Source organism: Bubalus bubalis, chromosome 8, assembly GCF_019923935.1.
Source record: "Bubalus bubalis isolate 160015118507 breed Murrah chromosome 8, NDDB_SH_1, whole genome shotgun sequence".
Taxonomy (NCBI): Eukaryota; Metazoa; Chordata; class Mammalia; order Artiodactyla; family Bovidae; genus Bubalus; species Bubalus bubalis.
The window spans coordinates 71,327,849-71,347,990 of record NC_059164.1 but is presented as its reverse complement, the minus strand read 5'-3'; the positions used below and the strand labels follow the sequence as shown (position 1 = coordinate 71,347,990).

Sequence of the window (20,142 nt, the reverse complement as noted above, 5' to 3'; positions counted from 1 at the left end):
CCAACAATTAAAATTGTCCTCCCTTCCTAGTGGAAAGGGGGAAGGCAGAGTGTTTCTTGTGTCTGCTTCTTAATTGCCTTCAGCACAAAATAATCCTTATGTCAAAGTAGAATATCTGGGGGTGGCATCTTCTAATTTCCTATAATATATTTTGGGGGGATAAATTTCCACAGACATACTTGAAAATCTTTTACTTACCATTAAAGTCTCCCAATATGCCTCTTACAGCATTACTTATTATGTTTTTCAGCTTCATAATCTTTATGAATTTCTTGTCTTGATCTGTTTCATGACATTAACCTTGAGTATGGTCAGTATTCTGTGTAGTATATTTCTCCTCTGAGTGGTTTTCTTCTACTTTTCATTTTCCATTGTTTCTTATAGGTATCCTTGAAGATCAAGAATTTGTGCCAAATTCAGTCACTAGGTCCTGGAATATGCCCTTCTTTCCAAAAGAAGAATCAGCTGGGCTGGTGTGTGTTGTGATCACACCTGTATTCTGATCTGTAGATTTTCTACTTAAGTCTGCTCCTCTTCTCACTTGAGACAAAGTTAGATATTGTTTTTCCTCTCTCTTCTTTAAACATTATCCCTCCTATCTTCTTTGTGATTTGTAAGACTATTAATTTTTCTTTAACATCTAAAACTCATAAGGTTGTTTTGTCTGGAGGAAGTCTTTATTTGAGGATTAGTCTTGAGTGGAACTCAGTGCTTCTCCCTGCTTACTAGTTGGGTTTAGCCTTCTTTCAAGTCAGCAAAATCAGCTTCACTTTTCCCCCTGTGGTCTCTCCACTTCTGGTCTTTTCGAACTCATCAGGCCCTTCAGTTCTTCATACATGGGATTGTGTCTCTTTTCCAGGTGCATGGGTTGGTCTTTATTGTGATGTATTGTATGAGCAGTTTACCTTTGGTTTGGGTTTGCAGTGTAAGGACATCTCCAGGATTGCTCCCCCTGGGCTGTCTCCAAATCGAGAGCTTTTCCAGTTGCTGCCTAGGAGGTTGCTAAAGTTGTGAAGTTCATGTGATATGTAAAGAAGATATTAGAAAGAGTAGCACAGGTTAGTGAAGTGCACCTTAGCCTATGTCTCAGGGGAGGGATATGAGAAAGAAAAGACATTGAAAGGTCAGAAGGTCAGTTAGAGGGGAAAGAGGACCACCAGTGTTTCACATTAGGACTGGGGTGCCATCTATACTTTGGTATTGTGACTGCTGTGCTTTGTTTTTCCTCAGAGGAAAAATATCTGAGACTCTCTACATCTGTATCTTTTGAAAATAAATGGCACCCCACTCCAGTACTGTTGCCTGGAAAATCCCATGGACGGAGGAGCCTGGTAGGCTGCAGTCCATGGGGTCGCTAAGAATCAGACATGACTGAACGACTTCACTTTCACTTTCCACTTTCATGCATTGGAGAAGGAAATGACAACCCACTCCAGTGTTCTTGCCTGGAGAATCCCATGGATGGAGAGGCCTGGTAGACTGCCGTCCATAGGGTTGCACAGAGTCGGACACGACTGAAGCGACTTAGCAGCAGCAGCAGCAATCCTAACTACCTCCTAGCAAAGATTTATCCTTATGCTGTACTTGGGGTCCCTTAATGCTGACTCAATCCTACCTCATTTTTCTAACTGTGAGTGAGTAGAAGCTTATCTTAGAAAGCTGTGTCTAAATATCAGAAGCTGGCTGAAGACCCAGTTCCCACAGTGGCTCTAGGGTGAAAGCACTCAGTTCTTGATATCTCAGCAGAGGTTTGAGCCAAGGTGGATGAGAGTCCCAACTGGTTTAGAAACACTGGGGAGAGGGGTGTTAGGTTTCTTCAGTGGTTGAGATTCCCAGGGTAGAGTGAGGTCCTTGACTAGACAGATTGGGGGGCGCCCATCTCTACACATAAAGCTGCCCTATAACCAGGGCTCAGATCTCACTGGTAGAGGCTGGTTCTCTCCTCCCATGGCTAGGGAGGAGAGAACTGGGGCACATCCTCTCCCAACAGTTCCTTGAGAAGAAGTTAGCTTCCAGGATTATGCTTATCTGTAGGCACTCGAGTCCTGGAAGCCTGGGTGCAGTGTGCTCTCCCACCGGTGACAAGATTCTCTATGTTGAAAACATGATGAAGCCAGAGCAGAAAGCAGAAGTCCCAGACAGGATATGGCCAAAATACTATACCCATTCTTGCCTCTCTTGTGATTAATTCCTCTCCCAAGGTGGAGGCTCCTTTCCTGTGCCTCTTTAAGGGAGATCCCCTTTAGAGGTACTCAGGTGATTTCTTTTTCTTGCCTGGAATGTAGCTGGCAACTTTGCTAGCAAATTCAGGTTTCATCCATACAAGGTTCCCCTCTGATAAGTTCTTCACCATGTATCACTGAACCTTAAGAAAGAAACCATCTCAGAAAGACAGGGCGAAAACCAGGAGGGTAGTCAGCAAAATTAAATGCTGGACAGAAGTAAAAAAAATAATGGTAAGAGAAATTCAGTCCATATCATGTCACTGGTGACCTGGGAGAATACTATATCAGTAAGTTGGATCAACATAAGCTGTACTGCAAGGAGTTTTGAAAATAATGAAAAAAGGGAGGTGGTGCTTATATCCTTAAATGGTAGGAATTTAGAAGCAAGGAGAAATATGTCAGTTATGGACATTCGGTGGTTGCTTCTGTTTGATTGAGCTTACCTCTGGTTTTAGCTTGCCTACTGTAAATCCCGTGGTATTGGATACACTACTATTAGAATTGCCTGCTTCCTCTGGAAATATGCTAACTGGTCTAAGTTGTGCAAATGTTTCAGCAAGGGTCTCAGTATACAGCTCACCAGGTTGTATATCGCACTGTGCCACGGATACCATTCACATACCATTCATAGGATGCTAATGTTGTCCCTGAGAGTTGTGCAGCTTACAATCCACACAGCCAAACACAACAGCCCTGATTCTAGCACTGTTCTGAAGCAAAGAAGTGCATATTTGCTACACTGTTTGATTCTGAGTACATTCCTTTTTTTTTTTTTTTTTTTTCTGCTAGGGTTGGGAAAATGATGCATCTGTCATCTCTCATTTATGTCCAGGGTATAACTATGATTAAGAAATAAATAATGACAAAAAGTAAATCTTATAAGCATATCCCTGACAGTAATAACTATCTAGAGAAGAACATATGGTGATTGGCTGAATATGGGATAATAAACACACAAAGAGAAATTCAATAGACATTCAAGGTCATAAATGTAATGATTATCCATTGGATGGCGGTGCATAGGTTTTTTCCCCCAAGCAATATTCTTTGCTTCACAGGAGTAAACAAGGCTGAAAACATAAAGCATCTTGCAAAATAACAATGTGGTGGAGGCATTAAGCAGTCTTGAATTTAGTAACATTAAAGCCATGGGGGAAAAATGTAAAAATTGTTTGTAGAAAATTCATTTTGATGTATATTAACATCCTGACATATGTTAACTGCAGAGGTTAAACCAATATATATAGAAATTCAGTGAATGAAAAATAACTTAATTCAGTCTTCTCACTTTACAGAAGAAACCAAGTCACAACAATAATTTGCTTAGTTATATACGTAGTTGGACTTGACCCTGGTAGCTCAGATGGTAAAGCATCTGCCTACAGTGCGGGAGACCCAGGTTCTATCCCTGGGTTGGGAAGATCCTCTGGAGAAGAAAATGGCAACCCACTCCAGTACTCTTGCCTGGAAAATCCCTTGGACAGAGGAGACTGGTAGGCTACAGTCCATGGGGTTGCAAAGAGTCGGACACAACTGAGCAACTTCACTTTCTCTTTCATACCTAGTTCATAAAAGAAATGGAAATAGGAAAGTACATTCAGATTCTATACTTGGTGCAACCACTAGCAGTTATTATATATAAAATCATTTTTAACAATAAAAGGCCTCTAAATGACTTTAATTGTTCTGCAAACTAAATCCATATGTATCCCATTTCAAGGAAATATGACATGTAAAATTACAGATTTACACAATGTATAAATTAAAAGAGACCTGGCTTTGTAAGGTGATTATTCTCCAGTTATAAAATATATCTATTGCATTCTTTTAATGGTTAACCCACTCTCTCTTTCTCATATCCTTTCATATAAATGCCACCTAACTGACAAAAGTGCAGTCAGCACACACAGTTTTTGAAAAGGAATCTATTGTACAAAGTAAGGTTTATCTGCAAGTTATAATCTAGTTTATAAGTTTTAAAAATCACACTTTCATATACTGGAAAGAGCAGCATAGCACTAACAAGGATGTATTAGTTTTTCTGAATATTTGCACCATCTTAAAGATTAGTACTTAGGTGCTGGCAAGTACAAGGTTCCTAATTATGGCTTTAGCTGTAGTGAGCTCTGAATACATTTTTCCACCTCTACTTCCTGAATCTCTTGCATCTGAGTTTTTCATGAGTGATAAATGAATGCATAGAATATAGATGTTTTTTTACTGCAGGTCTTTATCTAGGTATTATATACACAATGGTGCTAGAATAAGTTCCACTGTCCAAAGTTTCATGTCAGGATTCAGCCCCTGTTGAAGGGAATTCTGTTTGGCTGTCTAGAGAGAAGCTTGAGAGGATTGATGGAAATAGCTTCAAAAGGATTTGAATCCCATTAGTATTCACCGTGTTCTAATAATGAAATTTTGCTGAGGTTTCCTTGATATTGAAGGATTGATGAACAGAGAGGGATTTTATCAGAAAATTAATTCCTGCTGACCTCACAGGATTGTTGGGAGAATCCAGTGAGGTGATAGGACTGAAAGTGCTTTGTAAATGGTAAAATACCACATTAAAATGCCATGTAACCAGATTAAGCTTTAGCTATGTGGTGAGTAAGCAGAAGCTTTAGTAAGGAAATCTCAGAGGGCTGGGGAGTCTTTGAAAGTGGTAGTGAAATAACTTTAACCCCTTTGTTTTGACTTTTTGAAAGGGCAGGGAAGTACTGTTTATGGTGTGCAATCCAGGGGCTGTGATAGTGGGATGGGTGAAGCAGGGGAATTTTTGCAATTAGAGGATCAAGCCTGAATGAGGAACAAAAAGGGTGTTACCAAAAATTCTTTGCTTTATTGTTTGAGTTGCCTCTCAGTCTACACTAAGCCAATTGCCTTTCTTGCCTGTTTATTCTCTTTCCTCTTCAATCTTATCATTCTTATATATATGTGTGTGTGTGTGTATCCAATATTTTATTATGAAAATCTAGTAGCCTTCAGGACTAGAATCCGTAATGGTTATTCCTGAGATTGGACTCCTAGACCTAAATCCCCCACAGCAGTGGAAAAGCTGCTGTGTTCACTGTGCCTCCTCTATCTTTAGTTTTCACATAATTTCCCAGAATGTGGAGAAAAGGGTCATTTAAAATTTTGACTCTCTTTCCTCTTTCAGTACCGTTTTAAAAGGAGGTGCTGTCGTTTCTTGACTCCTCTCCGTTCTCTCTCCCAGTCCATCAGTCGGCATTTGGTTTTCCTCTATGGGGATTTGGAGGTGGAGAGGCTGTGCATTCTTAAGGAGGAGGGATGAGGCATGTGGCCCTTTCTGGTCTGGCCTGGGGAATGGTAACAGAACAAAGTGTTACAAGGGTACCTAGGATTTATTGTAATCAGGTGTGGTAAGACATGCATACACAGAAGTGACTGTCATGAAGGAAAAGGTTTACTCACAGTTTCCTAGAAATAGGAGGTATGGCAGGACACACAGGGGCATGGGGAAGCACCAGGGTTAGTCAGGAGGTAGGAGTGAGGGGAAAACCTTTATTATGGTTTGCATGGGAAGGAATGGGCAAGGCAGATAAGCAGGTTTAGGATTGGCTAGTTTGAATAATTTTGGAGGGTTCTGGAGCATAGAGGGCTTCCCTGGTGGCTCAGCCGTAAAGAAACCACTTGTAATGCAGGAGACATGGCAGGAGCCACAGGTTTGATTCCTGAGTTGGGAAGATCCCCTGGAGAAGGAAATGCCTGGAAAATCCCGTGGACAGTCCAAGGGGTCACAAAAGAGTAGGACTCAAGCTAGCAACTAAACAACCACAGCAACTGGGGCATAAGGACTGTCCCTAGTTTTCTGGTACTTGGCCTGGAATGATTAGGGTTTGAAAGCCAATAGAGGAGATAGTTTGAGGTGTGGACTCTGAATTGGTTGGTTTGCATATGAAAGACATACTCAGAGATGAGCTATTTACTCTCTGTAGGAACTGGCTAGCTCTGGGAAAGGCAGTCTGTCCAGGGTCAGCAAGACCCTAGATGTCAAAGCAGCAGGATACAGAAAATAGAAGGAACTGCTTAATACAAGAGAACACTTTAAATGAGTTTCTATTGCTTAGATTGGTGGCTTCTCAATATAGTCTCCAGGTATATACTAAAGAGCCTATGTCCTTTTGAGAACTTTCTTCTTAATGATCCTATCTTGGGAGGGGTTGGAGGCCTGAAAGGGTAGTGGGTAAGTGTACAGGGGAGGCAAGGGGAGATAAAAACCAAATAGTGACCTAAGAAGCTGTGGAAGGTGTGGAAAGGACTTCTTTAGGATACTTGATTTGGTTATTAAGTAATGTAACATCCCTTTTCCTACCAAATTCACAAATAACTAAGAAGTTACTTTCTCTACCTGGCCAGATTTTAGAAAGCATTTTGATATGTGTACTTCGGTGCAGTATCCAGCAGACACAGCAATTATTGTCTGTATTTTTTTACTAGAAAGATCTTTCTCCTGCTTCCCTTTATGTCCCATTGAGGAAATGTGGGACTTTGTTCTTTGCCCAGTATGTAGGGTCAACAATTCACAGAGAAAGACGACTTAATCATGCTCCAGAGAAAAGCAGTATCCTTTATTTCTTCTAAGTGTTCTGGGAACAAACCTGCCTTCTCTTTGCTGAGGGTGGTTGGATGGCCAAAGACACTTAACTTTGCCATATGAAGATACTTAGTCTTTTTTAAAAAATCAAAATGTCTCCTTTAATTAAATGATCTATATCGGTTTTTAAAATTTCCCTCCCCTGCCTTTTTCCAGCGAAAATGGTGTCTGGAGACAGAGAGGCTGGAGATCCAGGTGCTGGGATCTGTGTGGTCCTCTGGGTTTCTCTACCTCTGCAGGGATGTCCTTTATCTCCATAGTTATGGGGCATCCTGTTATCTGCTGTCAAAGTCCACCCAGTGGTAAGTTCCTGGTCTTTTCTGTTGACATGATCAGGGACAAATGGTTTCTTAACTCATTTCCTTCTTGTTCTCCTCTGAAATGCTTTCTTTTTCAACTGCTGGGCTTCTCCTACCCTTCTTGTCTTTCCCCACCCTCCCCCTACTGCACCCTGGGATAGCCTTCCTTTCTGTCCTTAGTCCGTGGACTTCTCTGATTTGGGCAGTCCTGTCCCATCTTCCTGGTGCACTAAACCTTATCACTCAGTTTTGCTGGTTGCTGGGACCACAGAGAAAAACCAGCTTCCTGATGAGAAAACATATTTTAAAATGTTGTTACTAATACACAAGCATTTAAACTGAATACAGTTACAGAAAACAAAGGCTACCTTAACTTAAACAGAAAAATACAGGCACCAATGAAGCTTCTCATTTTCTGTGCAGCCATCTCATCCTTTCTTATCTAAGTGGAATGTGCCAGAGTTAATTACCTTAAAGCTCTTCAGCAGTGGTTCTCATGCCTGTCTGCTGAAAGGATTCTAGAGTGTTGGTGCCTACGCCCAACGCCCACTCAGTTTAGTCAGTTCAGTCGCTCAGTCGTGTCCAGCTCTTCACGATCCCATGGACCACAGCAAGCCAGGCCTCCTTGTCCGTCACCAATTTCCAGAGTCTACTCAAACTCATCTCCATTGAGTCAGTGATGCCATCCAACAATCTCATCCTCTGTCTGCCCCTTCTCCTCCTGCCTTCAATCTTTCCCAGCATCAGGGTCTTTTCAGATGAGTTAGCTCTTCGCATCAGCCGGCCAAAGTATTGGAGTTTCAGCTTCAACATCAGTCCTTCCAATGAACACCCAGGACTGATCTCCTTTAGGATGGACAGGTTGGATCTCCTTGCAGTTCAAGGGACTCTCAAGAGTCGTCTCCAACACCACAGTTCAAAAGCAGCAATTCTTTGGTGCTCAGCTTTCTTTATAGTCCAACTGTCACATCCATACATGACTACTGGAAAAACCATAGCCTTGACGAGATGGACCTTTGTTGGTAAAGTAATGTCTCTGCTTTTTAATATGCTGTCTAGATTGGTCATAACTTTCCTTCCAAGAAGTAAGTGTCTTTTAATTTCATGGCTGCAGTCACCATCTGCAGTGATTTTGGAGCCTCAAAAAATAAAGTCAGCTACTGTTTCCACTGTTTCCCCATCTATCTGCCATGAAGTGATGGGACCAGATGCCATGATCTTAGGTTTCTGAATGTTGAGCTTTAAGCCAACCTTTTCACCCTCCTCTTTTACTTTTATCAAGAGGCTCCTTAGTTCTTCTTCACTTTCTGCCATAAGAGTGGTGTCATCTGCATATCAGAGGTTATTGATATTTCTCCCAGCAATCTTGATTCCAGCTTGTGCTTCATCCAGTCCAGGATTTCTCATGATGTACTCTGCGTATAAGTTAAATAAGCAGGGTAACAATATACAGCCTTGACATACTCCTTTCTCTATTTGGAACCAGTCTGTTGTTCCATGTCCAGTTTCTAACTGTTGCTTCCTGACCTGCATACAGATTTCTCAAGAGGCATGCCAGGTGGTCTGGTATTTCCATCTCTTTCAGAATTTTCCACAATTGGTTATGATCCACACAGGTAATCAAATCAGAAATGAGGGCCCTGGGCCTGGGCTTTAGTAGTGTTTAAAAGGCTGCCAGGTGATTCTGATATGTGGCCAGGGTTGTGAATAATGACCTGATGCCTTCGACCTGCAGCATTGGTTTCACCTGGGCACTTTATCAGACATGCAGGATCTCAGTCTCAGCCCAGACCTACAGACTCAGAATAAGGGCTTTAAAAATATTTCCAGGTGAGTCCGATGTGGAATTCTGATTGTCTTGGGGAACATCCCTGGAGGAGTCCAGATTCAGCCATAGCTATAGGATTCTGAGTTGAACAAATCAAACGTTGTCCCATATCCCTCTTTTATCTCAATATTGTGTCATAAGTGAAATCAACTTCAAATGCACATCATGTGTAGCCTTGATGATGCAAACAGACAGTCCAAGGCATTGAGAGTCCAGGCCTACGTACTTTGTATTGGTAAGAGAAAATGCATGACTTGGGGGCAGACAGAGCTGGGTCCAAATTCCAGCTTCCCTGTGTGGCTCTGGACAATCACTAGTCCCACTGAACTTCCTATTACTCTTCAATACTTTGAGAGTAACACTGCCCCCGCTGACAGGTGTAAAAGAAAAACTAAGCCTGAGACAAAAACAAAAACAAAAAATCAAAGGCTGTATTTTCATAAATTTTTGGCAAGAGCATCCATCTGCTGTCCTTTCATTTCCACAGGGGTTCAAGGATGTTAGAAAGAAAAGTAAGTTTTAATGAATAAAAAGAGGAAACATTGAGACAACATCTGACTGGAAATGAAAGTTGGGGAAACTTTCTGTTTGATCTTTAAGTATATCTGATAGTCTTGGTTGGCGCAAGAGCGCAAGCAAAAGTTAGGGGAATTTCAAAAGGGGAAGGTTGTTCAGCATTGGGGCAGAGGGTTTTTCTGTGGCCAGGTATTTCCTGGGGCCAATCGGGTGCTAAGGGTAAGGATCCTCAAGAGAAACTGATAGCCATGGCAGTTTTCTTTCTTATAGAATTGCAAGGAGGAAATTGTTTGCATCTCATGTCCAGAACTTGTAGGTAAGCAATAAAAAATTCATCTTTCCATGGCTTCATCTCCTAGGGACAGTTTGGATCCAATTCTTTGTTTCACAGTCACAAGTCTCCTTTGGTCTTCTTACTGGAAGCATAGAGGCTTAACTCTGGCCAGATGTTTGAACTTAGGGTTCTGCCCACCATTGAAAAAAAAAGTTTTAAAATTATTTTTTAAACAGATTTTTCTTCAAATGAAAATAAAATGGCGTGAAGTGAAATTCACCTAATGGTAGCAAAGCCTTACTTTTTTTTTTTTAAATCTGGAGTATTAAATCACCATCCTTTTGGATAGATCTGTGTTAAATTTCATGTCATCCAAGTCATATAAATTATCCCTGAAGATAGATGAGCCACTTCTGATTTCTAAGTACTAGTAGCTATCCCTGCTGTTATGAAAGCACTGAATTGCCTTTTGATGGAAATTTTGTGGTACTGCCTGTCTTCATTATCCACTTAATTGACATTGCTGGTTAAGAATTGGGAGAGAGTTTAAGGACTTCACAGATAGAAAATGCTCTAAAATAGGTCTTTGGAGTATGTGGAACACCACATGCTTGTATGTTTCCCAAACCTTTTTTTTCCTGTGGCTTCCAGGAAAACTAGACTTTTACAGAGTAATGTTTCCCCTTGCTAATCATAACTTTAAGGAAAAATAATTTTCTGAGTCTATTCATTTACAGATACTGATGTTAACCCTGAGGATATCTCCCCAAAGAACCTAATAACTTCCCTTCCCACTTGGTCTCCAGCATCTCCTGCCCCACCATCCTTGCCTTATTTTCCTGCAGCTATTGCATGGTGGCTCAGATGGTAAAGCATCTGCCATCAATGCAGGAGACCTGGGTTCAATCCCTGGGTTGGAAAGATCCCCTGGAGAAGGAAATGACGACCCACTCCAGTACTCTTGCCTGGAAAATTCCATGGATGGGGGAGCCTTGTAGGCTACAGTCCATGGAGTTGCAAAGAGTCAGACAGGACTGAGTAACTTCACTTCATCATCATGCTGATTGCAATGGGGGGGACTTTTGGGTCAGAAGGGAGAGAAGGAGTTTCTAAAGTGAGAGAGGCAACACCCATCCTCCCAAGTAATGAGGACTTAAAAAAAAACTCTAGTATGTCTGAGGCAAGAATAAGTGACTTAGGTTCGTCCATGAGATTTCCCGGGCAAGAATACTAAACTGGATTGCCATTTCCTTCTCCGGGGGATCTTCCTGATCCAGGGATCAAACATGTATCCCCTACATTGGCAGGTGGATTCTTTACCACTAGTGCCACCTGGGATTCAGCTATTTATATCTTAGGGGAGGATAAAATGGATCAATACATAAATGCTTGTATAGGTCAGGGGCAGAGAAGGAACATGTAGGAACACAGTCTAGGGAAAAGGCCACCTTCATGTAAGTCACTGTCCCCAGTTTATTGATATAAGCAGATGTGTCTGTGAGCAACTTGGTGCTGAAACATATTGAAAGATGTGTAGCCATCATGAAGTCATGAACAGTACTTTAAACTGTTACTCAAGTCTCTAGAAGAAGTATTTTCTTTCTTTTTTTTTTAAGTTTTTTTTGATGCAGACCATTTTAAAGTCTTTGTTGAATTTGTTACACTATTGCTTCTGTTTTATGTTTTCATTTTTTGGCCACAAGGCTTGTGGGATCTTAGCTCCTGACCAGGGATCGAACTCACAACCCCTGCATTGGAAGGTGAAATCTTAACTGCTGGACTGCCAGGGAAGTATTTTCTTAATGCAGCAAACCCTTTATAAATGTTCTGTTTCTTATTCTCTTTCTCTCTCTTCCTCTCCATTCCCCTCTCCTCTCTCTCTCTCAGCCATTCTCAATGAATTCTATACAGACTACTGCTAAATCCCAAAACTCTCTTTCCACTCCCTCAACTTGTAAACAAAAACTTCATAAAACCTACATGATTCTCTTTTCCTTTGTCGACACTACACATCATTTTAAAACCTGTTTTTATTTTTTCTTCTATTTTCCTTTTCAGTGTGAATTTTCATGAGCTTCCTCTGCTCATGACCCCAGGATGCACAATAAAGTGGGGATGGGAGGCGGAGAGAGATTGGAGAATGTCATACTGGCAACAAGACTTTCATGCATTTGACAGGGAGGAAAAGGCTATGGCTTTTCAGACATTCATAATTTTGTCCCTGTCGTGTTTGGTTGAGAGGAGGAAGATGGATTACTCAATCTCAGAGGAACTGTGGGGTCCAAAAGGATGCAGAGGGAGGAGCAAGGGGGGGGATAAGAGCTGAGACACACTACCTCTTTTTGCTGGCTTTATTTGTAAAGGAAGAATGACCTACCTAGGCAAGGCATTTCTGAAGGCAGGGGAGAATGTCTGGCAGCTGGGTGATTGTGAAGAGGGCAATTCCTCCTAAACAAGGAGCATTAGGAAGCAAGATCATTGCTTTCCTGGTGACCAAGAGCTCTTAGAGAAGGGAGCTCTGGCTATGACACAGAAGTAAGAGGGGGCTCAGGAAGGGCAGAGCAGCCTGAGTTTGGAGGCTTTGGGAAAAACTGCATGACCTGGATAGAGCATAAAAGACTTGGATGAGGCATTAAACCTCATCACACTAATTGGGAAAGGAGGGGCTGTGTGCCCATCATAAACCCTGTAACTGATCCAAGATGCCTCTTCCTTCTCAACTCACAACTCATTGAGGAGTTACTGTTCCCAGAGCCCCCCACTTCTCATGGGGGTTAAATTAGTATTTGGGGGCTTTAGAAAGTGAGTAGGGTGAGGGGTCATGTATTATTGTAACTTGAGTCTGCAGCAGTGCTTGAGAAGCCTGCCTTCCTTCCTTCCCTCAACACTTACTACTTAGGTGACAGGCACTGTGCTGTTCTAGTCCTTCATACTGGATGGGAAAACAGCCTCAGAGATGCCTAGTGACTGACCAGTTAGACAGGAGCAGAGTGAGAACTTGATCCCAGTCCCCACATTCCTGGGTCAGGACCCTGGCTGTCACACAGGACCCTGACTGCCTTAATAAAGCCAAGTTGTAAGCTTTGCATCATTTGCATATTTTTTCTCCTTGGTGAGCACAAAGGATCCTGGCCTAGAGTTGGAATGTCTTATCCTTTACAGCCCAGTAACTTTCTATTCCTAAACCCAGTGGTCCATCCCAACATGGCAATTGTTGAAAATCTCTTTTTAAATTAAAATGTTTTCCCGAGAATGAGCATAGCTCTCTGACCATTCCTTATAACATTAGTCACTGGTCAAGTTCAAGGAACGCATCTGTGGTATCCCGTAAGTTGTTGTACACAACTTCTGCATGGGTATTCCCCACTTCCTCAGTCATGCTGTGTTCTGGATCCTCCATGCATGTTAGTAGCTTCAAATTCTGATCTGGGCAATATTCCACTTGTTGAAAACAAAGGTGGAGTACAGCTGGAATGTGTACTCCTTGATAGAGATTCCTTGATAGGCAGGAAATAGTTCAGCCAAATGGTAGGAAAAGTACAGTAATAATTTCACATTTGAACATCTCAAGACCCTTTCTGTTGCAGTGTGTCAGGGAAGCTTCTGGGTATGCAGTAATGCCTCTTAGTTCTTCAGAAAATATGTCCATGAAATCACTGAGCCTTTTGATAATACTTTGTTATAAAGAATTTAAGGTGCCCTGATGAAAAGAATCTGCCTGCAATTCAGGAGACAAAGGAGACTTGGGTTCAATCCCTGGGTTGGGAAAAGAAAATGGCAACCCACTCTGGTATTCTTGTCTGAAAAATCCCATGGAGAGAGAAGCCTCATGGGCTACAGTCTAAAAGGGTCACAAAGAATCAGGCATGACGGAGTGACTCAGCACAACATAACGGATTTATATTTTACTTCTTCTTTTGGAAGAAAAAATAAACAAGACCAAGACATTTTAAAAAAAGAACGCATTTTCTTTTTTATAGAAAAAGAGGAAAATATATTGTTTGGGGTTTAAATGTGACTCACATGTAAAAAACAAATCCTCAGATAAGAGTCTGAGTTACATCATATCTTACCTTACCGGATGAGGCACAGGCAGGATGAGCAGCCGGGAGTGTGTGCAATTACAGAGCTATGGATGAAGAACCTCATGCCTTGCTTCCTCCTGTGAAACATGTAAGATACCCTGAGGTTCAACCACACACTAATCCTTTGATTTTTTGCCCCACACATGCAGGATGTAAGACACAGTGGGGACAAAATCAGGAGATAAAGTCTTGAGGAGCTGATGTCTCAAGCACAGCAGCCTGAGCAGACCTAGGGACCTGTAGGAAGGGGGTCTGTGGCCCAGGAGGAGACCCTCTCTCTGGTGTGAAACACTGGCAGTGAGTATCCCCAGTAGTATCAAGTAGCAGAGTGAAATCACAGTTGTTCATTTGTTCATCCCTTCCTTCACCAGGAAATACTAATTATGACTTCAGTGTTTCCAATGGGGTAAAATTTAGATTAAGTTGTCAATTTCATTGGCCAAGTTCATATTTTTATTTTCCCCAGCAGAGGGATGGCCATGCAAGTAGCAGCAGAAGTAGCCTTCTCGGGAGAGCATCTCTTTCCCCAGAGTCCATCATGGGACACTCTGGTTGCAAAGACATGGGCCGCCAGAGTCTGGACTGACCTGGAAACCTCTGTTTTAGCCTCAACATGAAGAATTCACACTAGTGATCTGATTGCTTTCATTTAAGGGACTATTACAAATATTCCTCTTCCTGGTTCTTGTGTAGACTTGGTGTTAGTAAGGCTCCTTTCTCTTCTGGGAGGAGAAAGCAAAAGCAGTGTCCAGAAGCCCAAACCAAGCAGTATCTCAGACCTGCAAGACCCCGCCACAAGTCAGGAATGGGCTTCTCAGGATCTTAATAAGCCACACTCAGGGTTTCCACCCTAGCATAGCTCACAGTCAAAAAAAATGTGCACAGAACCAGGACACCCACTGGCCAAGGCTCAGTGATCAAAAGGAGAGATCTTATGTACAGTGGAGCCCGTACTCCAAGCCAGGCTTCATTCTCACTCTGCCACTTATTAACATGTATACTTGGGAAAGTTACTAAAGCAGTCTGTGCCTCAGTTTCCTTATTTGTAAAATGTGCTTTATCATAGCACTCACCTCATACATAGAACAATTCTGAGGATTAAATGTCACTATGTGAAAAGTAGAACAGTGCCTGTTGCATAGTAAATACTGCCTTTTGGTATTATTATTTATATCTGCAAAAGTGTTGTGAATTTTTTCTCTTTTTCCTGGCTCATTTTATGAAGACACTGATGTGAATAGCAATGTGGTGAATGCTTAGAAATAGCATTCCCCAAGTGTAAAGTCAGTGTGTGCACACAAAGGTCAAACATCCCCATGTGGCTCAAATCCTCCTCACATATGGCCCTGCAGCCCTACAGCTAAACAGGTGGGTCCCCCAGGGTCATGCTACGTTGTCCAGAGACTCAAAAAGCACCATCCCCAGGCCTTCTGGACCTGAAAGTAACTCAGTCTTCAGTTTTGTGATTCCTTCCCTGGATTATTTCAAAATACATTCTTCACACCACCTGGGTTTCTAATGTGAAGGAAAGGGCTAATTAACCCAGAGCGCTTATTGAAGCCTGGTGCCTTGCTTGGTGGATGGATGGTGTCTTGACTTCCATCTCCACACCCCACTCTGAGTCTCTCCTCTGCATGTCCATGTCTGTGGCTGGCTAGCACACTGCTCCCAGTTTTCCCAGGGTCTCCTCTCAGAGAATCTGAGCATCTTTTATCCCAGGTTGTGGTCAGCTACTCCACTACATTTTCACAGGGTGCATTTCCAGTATATAAATCATATACTGGATTTACAATATATAAATTGATAAATCTTAGGGAGCTTCCAATCGTGTATATGTTTGAGAAGATGGGAAAGGAGATAAGACAGTCAGTTGTTAAAATGTCAGTAGCTTGAAATCAGCCTGGTGAGAGTATTAACACCATTGAACTTGGCAAACACAGGGCTCTCCCCACCCCATTAGCCAGGAGCAAACCAGAGGTGTGCTCTCTCAGTTGTCTTCTTAAAAGGTTGTCTACCTTCCATAGAATCCAAGCTTGTCCACTTCCTAAAACAATACAACAACAACAATACCTTTAGATGGTGGTTTAGTCACTAAGTTGTGTCTCACTCTTGTGACCCCATGGACTGTAGCCTGCCAGGCTCCTCTGTCCATGGGAAGAATACTGGAGTGGGTTGCCATTTCCTTCTCCAGGGGATCTTCCCAACCCAGGGATTGAACCCAGGTTTTCTGCACTGTAGGTGGATTCTTCACCAGTTGAGCCACCAGGGAGGCCTGTACCTTTAGATAGGTAGCTCAGATGGTAAAGAATCCTCCTGCAATGTGGGAAACCTGGGTTCGATCCCTGGGTTTGGAAGATCCCCTGGAGGAGGGCCAGTATCCTTGCCTGGAGAATCCCCATGGATAGAAGAGCCTGGTGGGCTACAGCACAGTCCATGGGGTTGCAAAGAGTTGGACATGACTAAGCGACTTTCACTTATCTTTCTTTCAAATATAACAAACAATTTTTCTGAGACCAATAATTATCTTTGTTGCCCCATTAACCAAGGTTCTTAGGAAACTCGAGCCAGATAAGTGAGAACAAGAGAGGGGTGGGGTCTCCCGGGACACACAAAGAAGGAGATGTTCATTAAAGAATGCAGTGGCGGATAGCTAAAAACCATGATAATTAAACAGTTCTGCTTGGAGACATTTACTGGCACATTGTTGGTAATGAGCCACCACCCCCCACGCCCCACCCCAGAAGGCCTTGGGCAACTAGAAGGATTCTGCTCCTAAGACTGAGATTCCTGTTTTTCTCTGAGTCGAGAAATGTATACACAATTCGTTTCCCCTTTTAGGGTGTTTCCTAGAGGCGATGAGATGGTGAGGGGCTGCTTCATCTAGCAGTTAGCTTCTCACTGACCCATACGTTGCTGCACAGGCAGGGGTCAGGGTACAGAATAGCCAAGAGGCTATCAGATCCAGCATTAGCAGCCTGGTGAATGGAGTGGAATGTTAGTCCTGGCTCAAAGCAGTTGCTTCGGCTCACATTGTGTTAACCTGTGACAGATGCTGGCCAAATCTGTAACTGTAGAGAGTCCCAGACTTTTGGACTCAGCTGGAAAGGCTGACCTCAGCTACCCATTAGAATCAGCTGGGCTCTTTTTAAATTCCTGATGCCTAAGATGCAGTTTGGACCAATTGATCAGAATCTCTAGAGGTGGTACTCAGCCATCAGGGGTTTTGAAATCTCCGCACGGTTGAGAACAACTGCACTGAAGAGTGAGGGCAAATACCCGACACAGAGCCAGCTATGGTTCTCATTCTGGGATGATACAAACACCTTGGGGGATACTGCAAAACCTAAGGGAGTCTTTTGGTTATTACAGCAACTGGGGCTGCCACTGGCATTTGGGGCGGGGGTGTGGGTCAGGGACATTAAATACCTCCTGCACTTTGTAGAACAGTTCTTCACAATGATCAATGACAAATCTCCAAGGTACATGCAAGTGTGTGTGTGTGTTGAATTTGAGAGACACTGAGTACACATATCCTTTGTGTGGAGGGAGATAGCCGGGTCAGTTTTGGCTTGATATACTGCTAATGCAGAAGCAAGATGTGGAGGTTCTCCCAGGAAAATCAATAACCTGCTTGCTAACACCTCTCCATAGTGATTTGTCTCAAATGAGAACACTGGCTGTGCACGTGTGTTCAAAGCAAATGGCAAAAATTTCTACTATTTTCTCCCAGAATCTTCTTGAATATTAAAGCAAATCATGGCTGGGGGCTGGTGCTAAGGAGCTAAGTGGGTGTGTAGAGGAAGAAGTATTTGTGGAAATAGCATTGGCCAGGATTGACTGAGAGGACAGGGATTTCTTAATTTGGCAGATTCCACACGGTGCACTTGGTGTCTAAAACAAAAACAGATGATGCAAACTAGAAGTCACCATGATTATGGGACACATATGTGATCTGATATTATAGGTAGGGAATCAGCTGTGAACTATAAAGGTCCAAATTTCATCGACCACCTTCCCTGCCTGCATGGATCTGCTGCTGTTTCTGTGATATTTCCAGCATCTCCCTCTCCTTTTCTCTCTCTCAATTTAATTTTAGTTTCTCTCAAGCTTCCAAGTAGTGCTCACTGCTCTAAGGAAACACTGAAGGAAGGAAAGGGTAGGGAGAGAGGAAGAGGAGGGGAGGCAGAGGAGAAACATTGGAGAGCAAAGCAGCCTGACAGCCCAGCTGTTTGCAAACTCATTGCACATCCTCCAGTTACATGGCAGAGAGGGAGGGAGGGAGGACAGAAAAGGGGAGGAAGAAAAAAATAAATTATACACACACGAAAATAAAAGAGAAGGAAGCAACTGTGAGTTGGTGATCCAGGAGGCAGGGAGGGAGGGGTAACCCTTTTACCTGTGCTGAACTTGGGAGTGGGAACAGGAGGGAAGGAAAGGAGGGAAGAAACGAAACACTAAAGGTGGAGGGAGAGTCGACACAGACCCAATACAACAGCAAACAAGGCAGCCCCTAATGGCCTCCAGAGTCCTCAGTGCAGGATGGCGATGTGGCGGTGGCGAGGCCTTGGCATTTCTGGGGTGAGGGCCGAGGGCAGGGCACAGCCTCTTCGTTGTTCCCCTTGCCCAGAGCACTGAGACCCCAGAGGGATGGGCAACAGGAGTCTGTGGTGAGGCAGGGGCTGACTGCGGGCGGAGGGCTGGTATACTGGTGCCCCCCACAGTGACAGGCGTGAGCGGGGCGCCTGTCATCTTCCAGTACGCCCCACACTCACACCCACCCCCACACCCCAGGCCCCTTGGAGGTGCAAGATGGGCACAGAGGAGCCTACAGACCATGCCCCCCACCCCTCGTCCCCTAATCCCATCCCTTTGAAAGAAAAAATAAAAGTGTAAATAGAAAAAGTGCTTGTCCAGAGCCCCTGGTGGGAAAACAGAAGGCAGGGAAGGTGGTTCTTCCTGCAGTCCACGCCCCACAAGTTAATTTACAACCTAAATCCATGGTTTAAAAACAAAATCTGCCAAGGCGGTGCTGGAGGCCGCAGACCTTCCCACCGCCCCCTCCTCCGGCCCCGCCCCCGCCCAGGTCCATCCGCTGATGCTCAGAAGGCGCACAAGCGCGTGGGGCTGAGGCGCTGAGGCGGCGGGGGACGCTGGCGTCGTCTGGCCCAAGTAGACCTGGCCCTAGGATTCTAGGAAGGTCCGGCAGGTAGGAGACTGGCAGCTACGGAGACAAAAGAAGAATGCAGTGAGGCGCGGAGAACAGGGAGGGCCTCACAGGCAGAGAGTTGGTACCGCCCATTCGGGCAGCCAAAAGGTTACCTCAGCACATTACCTGCTGCCCCGTCCCCACCTCACACTACACCTCGGCCTTTTCACCTCAGGGCCTGGAGGGACTGTGGTGGCCTCAACCCCGGCCGTGCCCCTCTCACCCTTTCTGACCTGTGCGGGGGTTGGGGGAGGGGGTGGGGGGGGGGACATGGACAAGAGGAGATAAGAGAGAAGGAAACCCAGACTGGTACCTCTGCTAGCTGGGGTCTGAGCAGAACCTCAGAAGAGGGCCCACTGTGAGGGGGTAGGGCTGAAGCCAGATGGAGGTAACATGTCAATAGGTGGGGACAGGCATGGCATGACAGGGCTACCAGATACTCTGGGGGACCCGCCTCTGTCTCCAGCCTCTCTTCTTATTGTACAACCTCACCTTGCCCATCACAGCAGAGGCACCTCATCGTTGCTTGCTTCAGGTTTTCACCACATCCAGCACCCTGGAGGAGAGTGCAGCAAAAAGGATGCAGTATTGAGCTAAAATGTCCTCTCTGTGCATGGTTCCAAGCTCTGCCTCATAGGCTGGGATCACTGAGGCCTAGAGTTTCAGGGTTCCCTCAGGAGAAGAACCTGCTCTTGCTGAAATCTCCATCAACTGTTTTTTCAGGAGTGATTATGAATCATTCTGCCTAAGGTCACAGAATGCAAATGTCACCAGGTGTGGGAGTTTGGTGACTTGGGAGTGAAGGGCCTGACTAAGGGTCTCATCCTGGCTATGTTAGAATCAGCTGAGGGAGCTTGAAAATATGTTATCAGTGCTGATTACCCACCCTAGACCATTTAAATCACAATCAGCAGTCACAATTGCTGCCAGGGTTTAAGTATTTATAAACTCTCCTGGTATGGTGTATATACTCTACTGCTAAGTCACTTCAGTCGTGTCTGATTCTGTGCGACCCCATAGACGGCAGCCCACCAGGCTCCCCCGTCCCTGGGATTCTCCAGGCAAGAACACTGGAGTGGGTTGCCATTTCCTTC

At 43.9% G+C, this 20,142-nt stretch overlaps 2 long non-coding RNA genes across 2 annotated transcripts; one reads left to right on the top strand and one right to left on the bottom strand.

Annotated features, from left to right (window-relative positions):
• The first annotated feature begins 5,156 nt into the window (after positions 1-5,156).
• LOC123466059 lies at positions 5,157-18,278 on the top strand. Its single transcript, XR_006641327.1, has 3 exons — positions 5,157-5,171; positions 5,601-5,605; positions 17,333-18,278. It is a non-coding gene; the product is annotated as an uncharacterized LOC123466059 (long non-coding RNA).
• Positions 16,389-19,949, bottom strand: LOC123334760. Its single transcript, XR_006552875.2, has 2 exons — positions 19,541-19,949; positions 16,389-19,063 (listed from the first exon to the last, which is right to left on the bottom strand). It is a non-coding gene; the product is annotated as an uncharacterized LOC123334760 (long non-coding RNA).
• Positions 19,950-20,142: the final 193 nt, after the last annotated feature.